Source organism: Arvicanthis niloticus, chromosome 4 (genome assembly GCF_011762505.2).
Source record: "Arvicanthis niloticus isolate mArvNil1 chromosome 4, mArvNil1.pat.X, whole genome shotgun sequence".
NCBI lineage: Eukaryota > Metazoa > Chordata > Mammalia > Rodentia > Muridae > Arvicanthis > Arvicanthis niloticus.
The window spans coordinates 19565596-19581790 of record NC_047661.1 but is presented as its reverse complement, the minus strand read 5'-3'; the positions used below and the strand labels follow the sequence as shown (position 1 = coordinate 19581790).

Genomic DNA, 16195 nt, shown 5'->3' with positions numbered 1-16195 from the left:
ACTAAGACACCAGCCCACCATGACAAGCTTAGGCCTATTCTGACCACAGCCTTTCTTCTGGCTCTCTGGGCCTTCTCATACACCCCTCAGTCACTCAGTCACTGGATGGATGGAACCGTAGGCTCTGGCCTGATAAGTCCTTAAGTTGACACCTCCAGTGATACCCACCTTGGGAAACATTGGTCAATTCCTTAAACAGTGCTGCCTCACATTGCAACATAGCTCCTGCCTGCTCCAAAATCTACTGATCAGGAACTAATTCTTTGTTTTTGTTTGTTTGTCTTGATTGGTTTTGTTTGGTTTGTGTGTGATATGTATGAGTGAGTGTGTGTGTATGTTTCTGTATCTGTGTATATAATGTGGATGTTCATGTGAGTATGTGTGTGAATATGCATGTGTATCCATGAGCCCATGCATGTGCTTCTGGAGTGGAGGCTATGAGTCACTTGTACCTCTAGAAACATAGCCCTGTGCTGGATTCTTTCTGCCCATCACCTCATTAAAGTTTGACAGAAACGTTACAATGCAGACCAAACATGCCCTCTCCAGTCCTTGCTTTCTGATGCCTCAGGTCTCTTAGGTGCCTCCTTCCTCTACACATTCAGCCATACACGGAAGCCTGCTCAGCTCTCCCAGACTTTCTAGCACTTCAAATTGGTGTCTTTGACCACCTTTCCCAGCAGCAGTGAAAAAGCAAGTCTGCTCACGCCTTATCACCTAGCAGCAGGCTGGTGTCTTTGATTTTGACCAAATTCTTAGCTGCTAAAATTCGTGACATTATCTAGGTCTTTGTTCTATTTGACAACAAGTAACAATCTAAGTACCAATTCACAATCTAAACACAAAGTAACACTCTAAGCCTGCACAAGGTAAGACAAAGTCGTTCTTGGCTAGGTAAGAGCCTGTCCTGATGGCTATCTTATTTGTCTTTTTAGTCCACCCTCAGCTCCTCAGCCTTTCCCAACCCTTTCTTTTGCCTTTAGATTTTCTACTTAGGGCCAGCAAAATGGTTCTGTGAACAAAAACACTTGCCATACGAGTCTGACAACCTGAGTCCCAACAGCAACAGCAGAACACACAATAAAAGGGAGAAACCTGACCACACACACACCATGTGCGCATGCACACGAACATGTACACATGCACACACACACATACATACCCATAATACAACACATGCTTAGGCATACACACACACACACACACACACTCTTCCACACTCACATACAGATTGACACACTCACACACAATCATAAACACAATGATGACAAATTATGTTTAATGTTATATCCTTCTCCCTCTACAGCTTCACCTTTTAACACTGTGACATCAGCTATGCATCTGATAGTAATCTAATGAACTCGGTCTATTCTAGATTGCTCATGCTTTTTACAGACCATGAACTAAAAGGTATATCCACATCCCAAATTCAATCAAGTGCAAAACCAAAGCATGCATGTGAGTCTTTCTCTTGACTTCCCATGTGGAGTGATACTGTCATTTTTGCTGAAACTTAGAGTACAATTATCCTTTTTTTTTAAAGACACATACACACACACACACACACACACACACACACACACACACACAAACCCTAATGTTTATTTAGCTTTAAACATATGCCAACCATCTTGTATAATTATTTAATACTTATTATCATCATCTCAGTTATATCATTGCTTTCCAGAAGAAGAAATGAAAGCCTGAAGAGTCCATTTCACTTGTTTAAGGCCCCTGTGAGCCAAGCTACAACACCTATATTTATTTGTTTACTTCTTTGCTTTTAACTAATTTTTTAAAACCTCCTACATGACTACTGTATTTATATCAACCCCACCCTTTAGTTTTCCCCTCCAGCTCTTTCATTGGCCTTCGATTTCAAATTTATGAATTGCTCATCTTAATTACTGTTGAGCATGCACACACACACACAGAGACACACACACAGAGACACAGACAGACACACACACAAGCTACTAAGTTCATTCAGATTTGTTCAAGAGTATAATCATTTTTTAGCTCTTCTTCTCTGCTACCTTGCCCCCAGTGACTGAGATCTATTTACATTTGAAAGTGTTTCTTCTATCTCCTTGTCCTTAACTCCACGCTTCTTCATCAGTATCCGGTCCACAGCAGTTACAATTGTCTCATGTCAGTGAAGACTCCTGCAGACACCTCTAACATTGTCTGTGTTGCAAAACCTCAGACCCTTTCAGGTCCCTCTTTAAGCTACTTCTTTAGTAATATGTAAATATCTATCTATCTATTATCAATCATCTATCTATCTGTTCTCCATATGTATGCCTTCCTGTGTGATCTCCCTTCTCAGGTATATCTGAGGCAAGATAAAAAGACAGAAAATGATGGGACCAGGAAGAGAAAGGAGCCCTCGCCTGGGGTCTGCTGTGGCCTTTTGCCAGCTGTGAAGCATCAATCATCAAGTGCCTCTGGCCTTTCTCCCTTCCCAGCTGGAAGCCTGTCATTTTCTAGGAATCTCACCAGAAAACTAATTTACAGAGAAAGTACACATCCTAACCCTCTTGTGCAACCCTGGTGGCTCTCCTGGTTTCAGCTTATCAGTTTCAAGGCATATCAGAGCATCCTCTTCTCCTACTTCTGAAAATGAAAATGAAAGGGAGAAAAAGGTTTCTTAGCAACCTTACAAGATGCAACCTGAGAGCCACCAAAATTATATATACAGCTAGTGCTAAGTCAGTTTGTCACCAGAGTCTCTTGAAGAGCCTGTCCAGGCAGTTAGGTATGTCTGACTTTCTGGGACTCTCTTACAGAAGTCCACAGCTGTACTCTTGGGTGTGGATGTGTCTTTCTTCATGAATGCCTCTCTTTCTCTTAACCTTCATGCTTAAAACCTACATTTAACTTATCTTTAAGGAAATCTCCAACACTGCTTTCTACTGGCTAGTCTTGAAACTCATTTCTGTCAAAGCCACAAATTGAAGTTTGGCCTGAGTTTGAGGTCCCCAAAAGATTAGAAGAAGCCTTCAGGCTGCTGGGAGAGACAATATGGAGCTGGTGTCTGTCCTTTTACCTCTGATACCTTCCTCTATTCAGGAGCTTATCACATACTTGGCTGGGAGCTCCTTGAGATTAGAGGCCCTATGTTTGGTTATGACATAACAAACACTAAATAAGTCTCTGCCGTATTGGTGAGGTGGCCTCCATCTTTCTCCCAGTACCACCACTTTAATGGGCCTCTAAGTCTTTTCCACTGACCTGTTTCTTGTTGCCCAGAAGTGCACTTAACTTCCTGTCTCCTCCACAAAGTTCCAGGTTGGGTTGCTAAATTCCTTTTCCTAACACAGATCTCTGACTCATACTTCTCTTGTTCACAAACCTCCCAATTGCTTGTGGATTTAAAACAGGGCTAGAAGATGCTGGCACAGTTAAGAGCTCCTGTTGCCCTTGCAGTGGACCCAAGTTGGGTTGCCAGAAGCCATGCCATCTGGCTCACAGAAGCTCCAGGGGACTTGACATCATCTCTGACCTCTGTGGGAAAGCACACATGTGTGCCATCTACACATAAATACACATTCTTGCACAAAATTAAAAATCAAATAAATATTTTTTAAAGCAAAAATAAGTCTAGTGAGGTGATTTAGTGTAAGGGCTATTAACTTGTTGGTCATGACCCCTTTGACAGTCAAATGACCCCTTCACTAGGGTTGTATATCAAATATCCCACACATCAGATATTCACATTACAATTAATAACAATAGCAAAATCATAGTTATGAAGTAGCAATGAAAATAATTTTATGGTTGAGGCTCACCACAACCTGAGGTACGGTCTTAAAGTGTTGCAGCATTGACAAGGTTGAGAACCACTGACTCACTGGATAAAAGCACTTGAGCTGGAGCCAGATGACCTGAGTTCAAGCCATAGAGCCCAGGTCCTGGGAGAACCAACTCTTTCTCCCTTGCTCTACCTTCTGATCCACACAGGAGTACCATGGCATACATGTTGCCAAAATAAATAAATTAATTTAATTTAATTGATAAATATCAAGTAAATAAGTTTTTAACCCTGAAATTTAAGTCCCCACAGTAAAACACGTCCAACATCTCCTTTCAGATCTTTTTCTTCACAGTTGCCTAATAACCCAGCATCCAACATGGCACCGTATAGCCAACCACATCCTGCTCAACTCTGCTGTCTCATGAGTTCCTTTCATTTGAGAAAATTTTATCCATGACATCATTCCTGACCTAGCATGGACAAGTAACCCAATATTTTCTCCTCATACTTCTGCTCATGCTACTTTGATGAACTGAATCATTTCTAGCTTGCTAACATTAGAGACAACCTCACTGAATTCCCAAGATCTAACCCAAAACTACAGGTTATCTCACATTCCACCTCATAACACATTTTAATTTTAAAATTTTATACTTTCCCAGTGCCTCAATACACCCATATATAGGCGAGAAGTTCCCAGTCTTGATGGCTTTGCTTTGAGTTGACTTTCCCAATGAAAGCCAAATACATCAACTAAGTTCTCTCTCACTTATGCACCTGATCCTGAATTTTTCTCTCTTAGTTCTCTACTTAGGGTGTAAGTAGGCTCCCTTGGACACACACACAGCCATGCGTGCATGTGCACAGGTGTGCGTGTGCACACACACACACACACACACACACACAACCCACACACACACACATGCACACATGCGCGCACGTGAATTAGAATTTTGTTAGAGTACCTAACTGAAGTTGACTTGGTTTTCATGTGCCTCTTCTAGGTTTCCTCTTGTAGCTACCCCTGACTGACTGTCTCACGAGAGAACATAAAATAATTGCCTCATGTATTAAAACACCTTGTCTATGTCAGCTAACAAAAGCCGACTCATGAAACTAAAAGCCTTCTGTACAACAAAGGAGGCAGTTAATCAAGTGGCTACAGCCTGCAGAATGGGAGGAAATCCTAGCACCACCGGACAGAGGATTGATATCTAAAATATACAGAGAATTTAAATAACTAAATAAGAAAGCAAACACCCCAACGAATAAATGAGCTAGTGAAAGGAATAGACAGTTCTCAAAAGACAAAGTGTAAATGGTCAGTACACACATGAAAAGTGCTCAGTCTCACCAACCTTCTGAGAAGTGTGTCTCAAATCTGTCTTGAGGCTTTCTTACCCCAGTTAGAATGGCAATCATCAATCAAACAAACAAACAAACAAACAAAAACTCCAAATGCTGTATAAGGACAACATAAACCCCATTTGTCTCCATTTAAGGACCAGGCTTAATTTTGAAAACAGGTGTAAGGCACCAGTTCCAGGAACAGAGACATAAGACAGCAGCTCTAGGGACAGACCAAAAATCCAGAACAAGATCATAAAACCCCCTCCCGAAGAACAGCCTGGGGATAACCACAAAAATGTGGGAATACCTTATCTCAGGATGGGCCATCTGTGCTGGGCAGCCCTGTTTCATCACATGGTTAAACATTCGTGACATAGAAATGCAGAACACTGACCACCTGTGAGCCCCTAGTGTGGGGCCGCGAGAGGATGGCTTGCTTTCTGGTAGAGCACTGGCTTAGAAATGGCCTGAGGCCCTGCAAGGGACAGAATACATTTCACCATGCTTCCAGATTCCAGGCTTTTGACACGTGGCAAAGATCTCCATTGATCCACACCTTCCAGTCACATAGAGCAATGCCCCTACCAGCCCCTCCACAGGTAGAGGGCATGACTACAGGTCTCAGGGCCTTGAGAGATTTCCATATTAATGAGATACCTAAAGGCCAGAGGGTGTAGCCAATTAAGTATTCTTTCTCAGACCCTCCTCCTTACAAACGGTATTTAACCAAAGGCCTGCCCTGAGGGTGCAGGGGTGCATCCAGACCCATCTACCATCCGTCATGAAAATAAAGCCTGTAAAAACTATGGACTTTCTTGTGTCTTTGGGGCCACCATGGGGAACCGTGGAGAAGGTCTCAACTATCGAGCAGGCATCTAATCTCCCACGAAGACCTTTCAAGCAAGCTAGCCGGGTTGCCCATGAGGACCTTTCTGCGTTCCAGCCAAGGAGACTGCCTATTCAAGCAAGCTAGCCAGGTCTCCGAGTCTGCCAAAAGAGTACAGAAACCAAAGAATCTCTTTCCAGCGGGGCGTGGTTGGGGCTTCCCTCCCTCGCCATCATTTCTCTCAGCTGCAGACCAGTCGTGCCTACACGCCCACTGTCTCTGTTCGTCTGTGGCCCCTCAACAGCATCTGAAAACCCTGAATGGAGACTACTGGCCTCTGGGTCCACTCAAGAGCCCCAACCACCACCACCACCACCACCCCCCATGGAACTTCAGACTGAGTTCTCTCTCTGCTCCGGTGTGCTCCAGTGGCTTCTCACAGCCCAGTGCCCACCCGGCACCAAGTAGAAGGGGCTCAGTCAAAATCCCACATGCACCTCTGCCACTCTGAGCCACAGTTTCAGCTGACTGAGCCATGACAGACACACGCAGAGACAACTCCATCCAACAGGAACCCACGCCCATGTGCCCAGGTGCAAGCTAATCATCCCTGTACCCTAGCACCCACCAATAAAATTTTAGATTACCTAATCCTTCTAACGAGTTCCCCCAGTTCTCTATAAGAAGGCCTGTATGCCTTTGTCTGAGGTTGCCATTTCAAAGAATGGTTGACCTCTGCATGCTGGTTGTTTCTGCAGAATAAACACTCCTTGGTTTTGCATACAACTGAGTCTGGGGTCTTCCTTCAGTGATTTTCAGGCTCTTACATTAGGAGGATAAATGTGGACATAGGGGACATTATACTCTGCTAGAGGAAATATAAACCATGAAAATCAGCATAAAGGTTCAAAATTCTCAAGCTAACTCTTCTAAAGACCCAGCTATACAGCTCTTGAGTATTTACCCACAAGGCTCCAGGTCAGCGTATTACAGAGATCTATGTACATCAATGTTTACTGCAGGACTATTTGTAACAGCTAAATCATGGAACCAATGTAGGTGCCCAACACCAGATATGGGTAAGGAAACTGTGGTGTGCATATACAATGGAATTTTTTCAACCAAAAATAAGGATGAATCCATGTTATTTGTCGGAGAATGAATGAAACTAGAGACAGTTGTATTTAAGTGAATTTAGTGGCAGGCAAATATTGTATGTTTTCTCTCATATGTAGTTCCTAGATTCTATCATATGTAGTCCCTAGATTCTACATAGATACATAAAATTATGTAAGTATATTTCACATGAAAGTAAAACAAAACTTCTAGAAGAACAAAGTAGGCCAACATGAGGGAGTAGGGAGGGGCTAACAGGAGGGAGTGGGGAGGGGCTAGCAGGAGGGAGTGGGGAGGGGCTAGCAGGAGGGAGTGGGGAGGGGATAACAGGAGGGAGTGGGGAGGAACTAACAGGAGGGAGTGGGGAAGGGCTAACAGGAAGGAGTAGAGAGGGGCTAGCAGGAGTGAGTGGGGAGGGGATAACAGGAGGGAGTGGGGAGGGGCTAACAGGCAGGAGTGGGCGGGGATAACAGGAGGGAGTGGGGAGGAGTTAACAGGAGGGAGTGGGGAGGGGCTAACAGGAGGAAGTGGGGAAGGGCTAACAAGAGGGAGTGGGGAGGGGCTAACAGGAGGAAGTGGGGAAGGGCTAACAGGAGGGAGTGGGGAGGGGCTAACAGGGGGGAGTGGGGAAGGGCTAACAGGAGGGAGTGGGGAGGGGCTAACAGGAGGGAGTGGGGAGGGGCTAACAGGAGGGAGTGGGGAAGGGCTAACAGGAGGGAGTGGGGAGGGGCTAACAGGAGGGAGTGGGGAGGGGCTAACAGGAGGGAGTGGGAGGAAAAGGATAAAGCAAGCTAAAGGAATACAATCATATATAGAATACATGTTTTATGAAAATGGCCTTATGTAGTATAGTATCGTGTATGATTAATGAAAATGCACAATAAAATACAGAAAATGAACTAAAAGTATAAATAGGGTTCCCTTCATCCAATTCTATCTCATTTTTAAAGCTCTCCCTTGATTTCTCAGTTCTACTCTGGCTCTGAGTTTTTCTCCTTTTTCCCAGCAAAGTTCCACAAAACGATCATTAGGAAGACTGTCCTCTGTCCCCTCTCCTCAGCCTCCCACACTGAGGGGAAAAACGGTTTTTGCCTATTTTAACCTACATGCAATCCATCTTCGGGCTCCCAAAATCCTTTTTAAATGAGTGTATACAATCTCATCACTTTCCTAATACCAAATGTATCTTAGCAAAGATGCCTACGCCTCTCTGGGCCTTCTGTGTGGTGAGGATGACTGACCCAGAAAGCAATCCAAGATGAGCGTGTAGAAGTCCTCGCTTACAACGTCTCAGTCATTAAAACAATGGCATTGTTGCACTCTTTTTTTCAAAATGCACAATTATGTTACTATAGTAAATATATCCACAGACTTTTGAAATTATAAATAGAAACCTGCTGATCCCCACAGCCAGGGCAAGTGGCTCTCCCTCATGGGAATAATCAAGGGCGCGATCACCAAAGCAATGTGCCTCTCTAAAACTGTGTGACTTCAGGTTATAAAGACTTTCTGTCCTCTAAAAGCACAGACTGGATACAAAACACATACACACACACACACACACACACACACACAAAACAAAAAGACTTTTAACAAGATGGAGAAAAGCCTCAAAATGAGTGAATTATTTTAAACTGTTCTTTATGTGTACAGCTTTCTCTTTCTCTCCCCTTTCCTCCCTCTGTACCTATGACCCTTGGCTCATATCACCTCACTGCACAGATGGTGGCCCTACAGACAGACGAAGGTTGGTTTTTTTTTTGTTTGTTTTTTTTTTGGTTGTTTGTTTTTAGAAACCATAAATGTTATTCATCCAGAGTCTAAGGTATAACTCAGTGTTTGTCATAAATGAAACCCTGGGGTTCAACCCTCTGTACTGCATAAACCAGGCATAGTGTGAATAATTGGAAAGCTGGAAAAAGGAGGCTGAGGAGTACAGGGCCATCCTCAACTACATAGCAAGTTTGAGGCTAACCTGAGCTACATGGGAGCCTCTACCCAACAAAAAAAAAAAAAAAAAAAAAAAAAAAAAAGTGACAGGCAGGAAAGAAAGTTTGGTGGTTAAGATTATTGTTCCTGCAAAGGACATGGGTTTGATTCCAGCACCTCATGTAGTGGCTCACACCACCTAATTTTAGGTTCAGATGACCCGATTCTCTCTTCTGGCCTCTGTGGGCAGCCAGTTGTGTGCATGCTGCACAGAAAAACAAGCAGGTGAAACAGCCATATGCAGAAAACTAAAAATTAATTCATTTTAGAAAGTTAAAAGGCAGTGATTTTTTTTTCCAATTCTTATATTTTCTATAAGGATATAAAAGTGATTCTCTCTTTGGCCACACCTGACAACCCCCAAAAAAGAGGGCAATGAAATTGTGTTATAGATGCTATTCATAAAACGTAGATGGCCAAGCACTTGCTATGTGTCCAAGGAAGTTTATATCTATACAGATGCTACTTCCCTAGGAGGTAAGAGGGACTTGTGATCCATTCTGGACCTGTGTCTGGGTTTTCAGCACCTCAAAGCTCTGCTTAGATCTTCATCTAAGGGTGTCCTGTGGGCTCCCACCTTAAAGCTGTTAGGATAGAGGACTAACTTAGCCTTCCCTCAGTTGATAACAATAACAACCGAGAGTCTGCAAGTCACTAAGCATTTATTCATGATTCTAGGCCTCCTGTAGCCCAACATGTATACTCATTACCAACTCTGTCTGCAACTATCTTACGGGCAGGAAAAATACCACCATCTCTGACATGGCTCAGAGCACTGTGGAAGGAAGTCTGTCATCAACAATGGGCATTGAGTTTTCAATGAGCCTTCAGTATGACAATACAAGCAATTTCATATTGTGGATGTTCTTGACATCATCTATAAGACCCACAGTGGTTGACAATCATGTTCAAGGCTCTATGAGCCACATAACACCAAGTATTTAAACCAAAGGCAGAAGCAAAGAACTGGGTGACTTAAAAGAAAATCTATGCAGAAAACACTGTTCTGTGCAACCACTACCTCAGAGCAGACCATCACAAGCCTAAACCACCCTGTGTTGACCTTGAAGATGCAGCTGCCATCTTTCAAGATCTCCCAGCAAGATCTCCATTAGCTCGTCTTTGCTTGTTTAGTGTGCAAACTTAAAGTATCATTTCTCATGGCCACCCAGATGAAATTTGTAAGATATGCCCAGACATGTAAGACTCAGTCACAGCAGGGTGCTACTTGGCAAGTTGTTTTTCCTTTTTTTCCTCTCATGTTCTAACTGGACTTGCTCCTCTACCCTGAGCTTTCTGTTCAAATCTAGTCTTTAAGAACTTGGTCTTGGCCCCATGCAAATTAACGCTTCTATGAATTGTTTGGTTTGGTTTCAGTTTGGGGGTGATTCAGTCACAGCAACTAGAAACAATGAAACCTCTGAGCACTGCTGTTGGAGAGATAGTCCCAGTGTCCTGTTTAAAGTTCTGCTGAAGAATACGCTCTCAGGCCAGTGTCCAAAAGACCCATGTGCTTCTCCTTTAAGGAAAATGTGTGGTGGGTGTTAGTATTCTGTCTAAACTCCATCTCCACAGTTACCTGGCAAACAGCCAGGTATGCTCCTCCCCACAGTTACCTGGCAACAGCCAGGTAGGCCTGGCCCTCCTCACTCTCTTAATCTCTTACTCTCTTGCTCTTTTGCCTCTAGCTCCTCTCTGTCCCCTTAACCCCTCTCCCTTCACTTTTCCCTCTCTCCACGGTGGTCATGGCCAGCCTCTACTTCTCTGCTCCTCTACTTCTCTACTCTCTCTCTCCTCTACTACCCTCCTGGCTTCCCTCCCCATGTCCTTATGCCCCGAATAAACTATTCTATGTTATACAGGTGTGTGACTGGTCCCTCAGGGGGAAGAGATGCCTCTGCATGGGCCCGCTGAGACATCCCCTTCCCCCATATCTCTGCACACACCCACAGAACATACTCTCTTTAACTCTTTATCTTTTTATAAACACTTCACTGGGCTTGTTTGTATCCACACAGGATGCCCGTTCCTACTAAACAGGATCAAAACTGTTTCCATACAGGATTTAGGGGTTAAACTGAGCTTGGCACTGGTCTGAGACTGTTCAGTTCTGAGTGCTGGGGCAAACCTGGACTAGTCTCATGTGTTACAACATGAATGGGTTAAAGATGAAGACAGAAGAGGGGGGGTTCCAGAAGCAGAGCCCAACACACCAGAAGCAGAGCCGGACACATGGGAGGGCCAAGTAGAACATAAAGAAAGGGTTAAAAAGAAGACTTCTGGTTCTAAGTAAGTGCTCTGAACACCAGGCTTGCTCAAGAAAGTTTGATAAGATGTGCAAAGTCAATCCTCCCCTCCCCATAGGAACATGTGTGCTCTCTCATCCATGAAACCAGATTAGTTTCTACAAATTCAGAGAAGAATTGAGTCTACAGCTCTGGACTGTCTTCGGACAAAACTAGAAAGAGGGTGTAGTTTCTAGTGTATGTGGTCAACTTGAATGGATCTGGAATCAACTTAGAACCAGCCCCTTGACTACACTGATAGAGGTATGGAGACCCATCTACTGTGACTGACAGCATTCCCCCGATGGGGTCCTGGACTGTATGGAGAAAGAGAGCTTGGGAGTAGCCTGTGCTGACCCTTCTCAGCATTCCAGCACTGCACACAGTTTGACCAGCTGCCTCAAGCTCCTGCTGCCATGATTTCCCTGCCCATGGGGAGCCAAAATAAGCCCTTTCTCCCTTATCACAGTACCAGAAAATGAACTAAGACAGAAGACATACATATACTAGACAGAACAGGAGCCCTAGAAATCTGTGTTACCCCTCAAAAAGCACCAGGCATCTGTGTTATCCCCCCAGAAGCCCCAGACATCTGTGTTGTCCCAAAGGCATGAGAAGAGCATAGGCCTTTGTTCAGTTAGTCCACTCTTATGATGCCCGCATGACCAAACATCAGAACTTACTCCCTCTGACCTTGCTTTCCCCTCTGTGAGACAGTGGCTTTAGATCTGTGACGATGAGTAACTCTGTGGATGACATTCTAACCATGTGGGATGGTGGGGTTTTCCACTTTTGTTTCTGCTGCAGTAAATATTGTGTCAAAAGAACCTCGGCTCAAAAAAATTGGTATGTGACCTTTTTATATATGTGGCTCCTCTGTCCCTAGTCTTAGACCTAATTATTTACAGCTGCCATGTCAAAACCCACGCAGAAGGTGGGGCTACAAGAAAATGTATGTTCTGTATTGATCCACCCAGCTTCCCACTACAGTTTTAGTTCATGGTGGCAGTTGTACGTTTCCCTCCTGGGTCATGGCATCTCTGGACCAATCTCAGTGTTGATCAAAACTCAGGTGTGCTTTGTTCTTACTGCCATCAGAGTCTGCCTGCCCCTGGATTTGCAGTGATGTCAGTGTCTAAGGAATCTCATTGCTCATCACCACATAAGGTGACTGTACCAATAATCATATTTACAAGGTGAGGTCACCTCCCACGTCTTCCCAGAGGCATCCCATCTGACACCTAAAGAGAGTGAGATTCTACCAGCATTGACAGTGAACAGCCCAGAACAGCACCCACAGAGCCTAGAGTTAAGACCAGCCAGCCCCTCTTCTGTACCCTGGAAAAAGAAAGCAAGCACTCCACCAGTAGGGCGGCCTAGGGACCATCAGAACCTCAGAGCACAGGCCCTTACGAGCCTGGGAAGGTAAAGTCCAGCTTGAACCTCTTCCTCCTCCTTCTCCTCCTCTTCTTCCTCCTCTTCTTCCTCCCCCCTCCTCCTCTTCCTTTTCCTCCTCCTTCTCTTTCTCTTTCTCCTCCTCTTCCTCTTCCTCCTCTTCTTCCTCCTCCTTCTCCTCCTCCCCCTCCTCTTCCTCTTCTTCCTCCTTCTCCTCCTCCTCCTTTTCTTCCTCCTCCTCCCCCTCTTCCTTATCCTCCTCCTCTTCTTCCTCCTCCTCCCCCTCTTCCTTATCCTCCTCTTCTTCTTCCTCCTCCTCCTCTTCCTTCTCCTCCTCTTCTTCCTCCTCCTTCTCCTCCTCCTCCTCCTCTTCTTCTTCCTCCTCCCCCTCTTCCTTATCCTCCTCCTCTTCTTCCTCCTCCTCTTCCTTATCCTCCTCTTCTTCTTCCTCTTCCTCCTCTTCTTCCTCCTCCTTCTCCTCCTCCTCCTCCTTTTCTTCTTCCTCCTCCTCCTTTTCTTCCTCCTCCTCCCCCTCTTCCTTATCTTCCTCTTCCTCCTCCTCCTCCTTCTCCTCTTCTTCCTCTCAGGTCCTATAAGCCCATCCAGAACATTGGAAGTTTGGTGGCATTTCTATGGCTCTTCACAAAAGGCTCCAAGCAGCCCTAACAAGCAGGCAGGACAGCAAAACCTTCAAACAAGTCTCGGACTCATCAGCGCCTCTCAGAAATGCCACGCTTGCCCTCTACTCCTGTAATTTTTGAGGATACCATACAGATCTTAGGTTCCTAAGATCCAAGGGATTAGCTGATTGGTGATTGCTTTGGCTTTACAAAGAATAAAATATGTAGTGTATCAATTGTTATGTCAAAGAATCAGAGGCTTGCAAGCCAGAAAGCCAGCTATCCTGTTGACCCAGTCACTACTCCGGGATTAACCAGCTCTCCAGGTTCCCAGCACACAAACACCAGTCTTACAGAACCAGTCTTACAGAATTTCTTCTTCCCTGTTTAAACCACAGGGAAGAAGAAATTCTCATTGCTTTACTAACAAGAGCCATTTAAAAATCTCAAAAAAGTTAAGCAGGCAGCTAACCATCCATAGGATGAACAGTTAAGCCCCATGGGCTTTCTGGCCTGATGACTCATTTCTAATACCTTCTCTGCAGAGACACTTCACATAACATAAACTATGTCCATCTCAGCAGAAGCACTCACAGATAAGCTTCAAGAAACCTTATTAAAAAATATTGATTGTACATGAGACCAGCAAACAGCACACATTACCGCTGCCGAGAGTCAGCAGTGATGGGGTCAACAGTGTATAGAATCACTCCCAGATACTGATGTGGGTCATCACATAGAGTACCACACCACCTCACTGAGAAAGTTACCACACACACTGACTGACTTGCTCCTCCTCCTGCTCCCAGCCTTGTCCCTCAGGTTTCAGCCTATTATCTAGAAACTGTTATAAATCAGAGTTAAAGCCCCTTGCAACTGCAATACCAGCACAAACCAGTACCCCAGTGCTACCCTCATGGCAGCTTGCCAGGCATGCTGTTTTAAAGTCAGGCATTAGGAGGCAGCAATAGCTCAAAACCACAAGGCAGAGATGTGGCTTCAGGAAGTTGGGGAAAAAAGAAACACCAGAAGTATGGAAACCAGACCTGTCTGAGACAAACTTCTGGGAATTCAGATTCCATGTGATGGAGGGACAGGACTTGTCCCTCATCAAGACTCGTGTGAGACCACCTGGGTCCTGTACTCTGCATTTCACCATCTCTATTAGACAACAACAACAACAACAACATTGTAACAAACCACCAGCCAAGAGTCTAAAGGGTTAAACAATCCTTAAAGCCCCTGACCTCTCTGGGTTGTTTTGCTCTTGGCTCTGGAAGCAGGAAGGCTGCCTCTGTGGGGTTCTACCCCACCTTAGAAATGTGGTCTTCAATAGAAACACTTTGCATGCCACCCTGAGACACCAGAACTGCCGGGTGTTCATTTGCTGCGTTCTGGCTAAGCTACATCTCAAATTTAAAATAACACTGTGGCTCCTTACAGCTGCCAGTGTTCTCTTTGCCTTTTAAAGATTACCTGTGGCATGTGCTCTAATCCAAAGTATAATGTGTCAGGTAACAGATCTGTCTGACTTTCAGGAAGTTAAAACACACGCGCGCGCGCGCGCACACACACACACACACACACACACACACTTCACTTTCTCAAACAAGAAACTACCTTTGTTATTTTAATTATGGTTCATTGAAATATTTAAACGACAAGACATTTTGCTTAAGTCACCTTTAAAATGGTTTGGCTTTTAGGTAGCAAAACAACTCTTGCCTCTCTCAGGATGTTTATTGTGAGAAAATATGCTCACATAATTCGTACCGCAATTTTACCTCCTGCACAAATGGAGAGAAATCATGATGCCTGTAAATGAAAGCTGCAGTGTACGAGGGGTGCTTAGCACACAGAAGCGCCCCTGAGCTAGCGCCTGTGATGCTCCTACATTGTATCTTAAACTGCCACGCTAGCATGCGTATGCTCCATGCCGCACTGCATCACACAGAACACAAGAGGAAGCACCAGTGAGAACATTGACTGTCACCAATAAAGAACAGCTAAGTCAACCAGAATCCACATCAAACGACGCGAACATGGCAGGAAACCCCCTTCCCTTCAAGGCGTGCACCCTTATTCCAAACTCCTCCAGCAAGCAAACCTCAGCTCTGTTGCAACGAGCCCTGAATAGGGATGAAAGAAAACAGCACAGGTTACTTACTGTTCTTAAGAAGGCTATCCACATCCTTCCGGTTCCGACGGGTGAAAAAGGGATAGTGCGAAGAAATCTAGCAGGCAAAAAGAAGAGGAAAGCAAGTGTTAGTCCATGGGAAACTCACATCTCCGGGTTCTCTTGATCCCACAAGATCCCAGCACACGTAGAGAAAAGAAAAAGTTGGAAGAATCATCACACCCTCGTTCTTTACAATCACGCGGAGCTCCAAACTTTCCCAGCTCAGACTGCTCAGTCTCCTGGACAGCAAGACGTCCAACTTCAGCCCCACTGGAGACGACCGAGTCCACAGAACCACGGTAACTTCAACACCCGGTCGTCAGCTCCCGCTTCTCTCCCATTCTCCATTCACTTTTCCCCTTCCTAGGGAAAGCTCATAGGTCTGTTCTCCGTGCCCCCCTAGTCAGGCCTGGCTTTGAAATGCATTTCAATCTCTCCACACAGACTGCTTTCATTGCATTTAGAGTCCCACTAAGGCCCAGCTTTAAAAGCTACCGATTCTTTTTTTCTTTAGCCTTCCTCACAAAGGAAGGGTATTTTGTAAATTACCAGCTCGTTCAGATCAACAAAAGGTACTTTCATAGAAAGCCCCATTTCATTTTGCTCAAATTTGATTACAAGGATGGAGAAAAGGGAAGGAAGTCAAAAAGAAAACCCCAGATGGCTTTTCCATTCATC

At 44.7% G+C, this 16195-nt stretch overlaps 1 long non-coding RNA gene across 1 annotated transcript in view; it reads right to left on the bottom strand.

Moving 5' to 3' along the window:
* The window catches only part of LOC117707754 (uncharacterized), a 464176-nt gene extending 448458 nt beyond the window's left edge, over positions 1–15718 (bottom strand). Inside the window, exons 1-2 of the long non-coding RNA XR_013109764.1 lie at positions 15698–15718; positions 15506–15572 (exon numbers count right to left, since the gene is read on the bottom strand). This is a non-coding gene — a long non-coding RNA (uncharacterized LOC117707754). The remainder of the gene's footprint in view (positions 1–15505; positions 15573–15697) is intronic.
* Between the last annotated feature and the right edge of the window lie 477 nt (positions 15719–16195).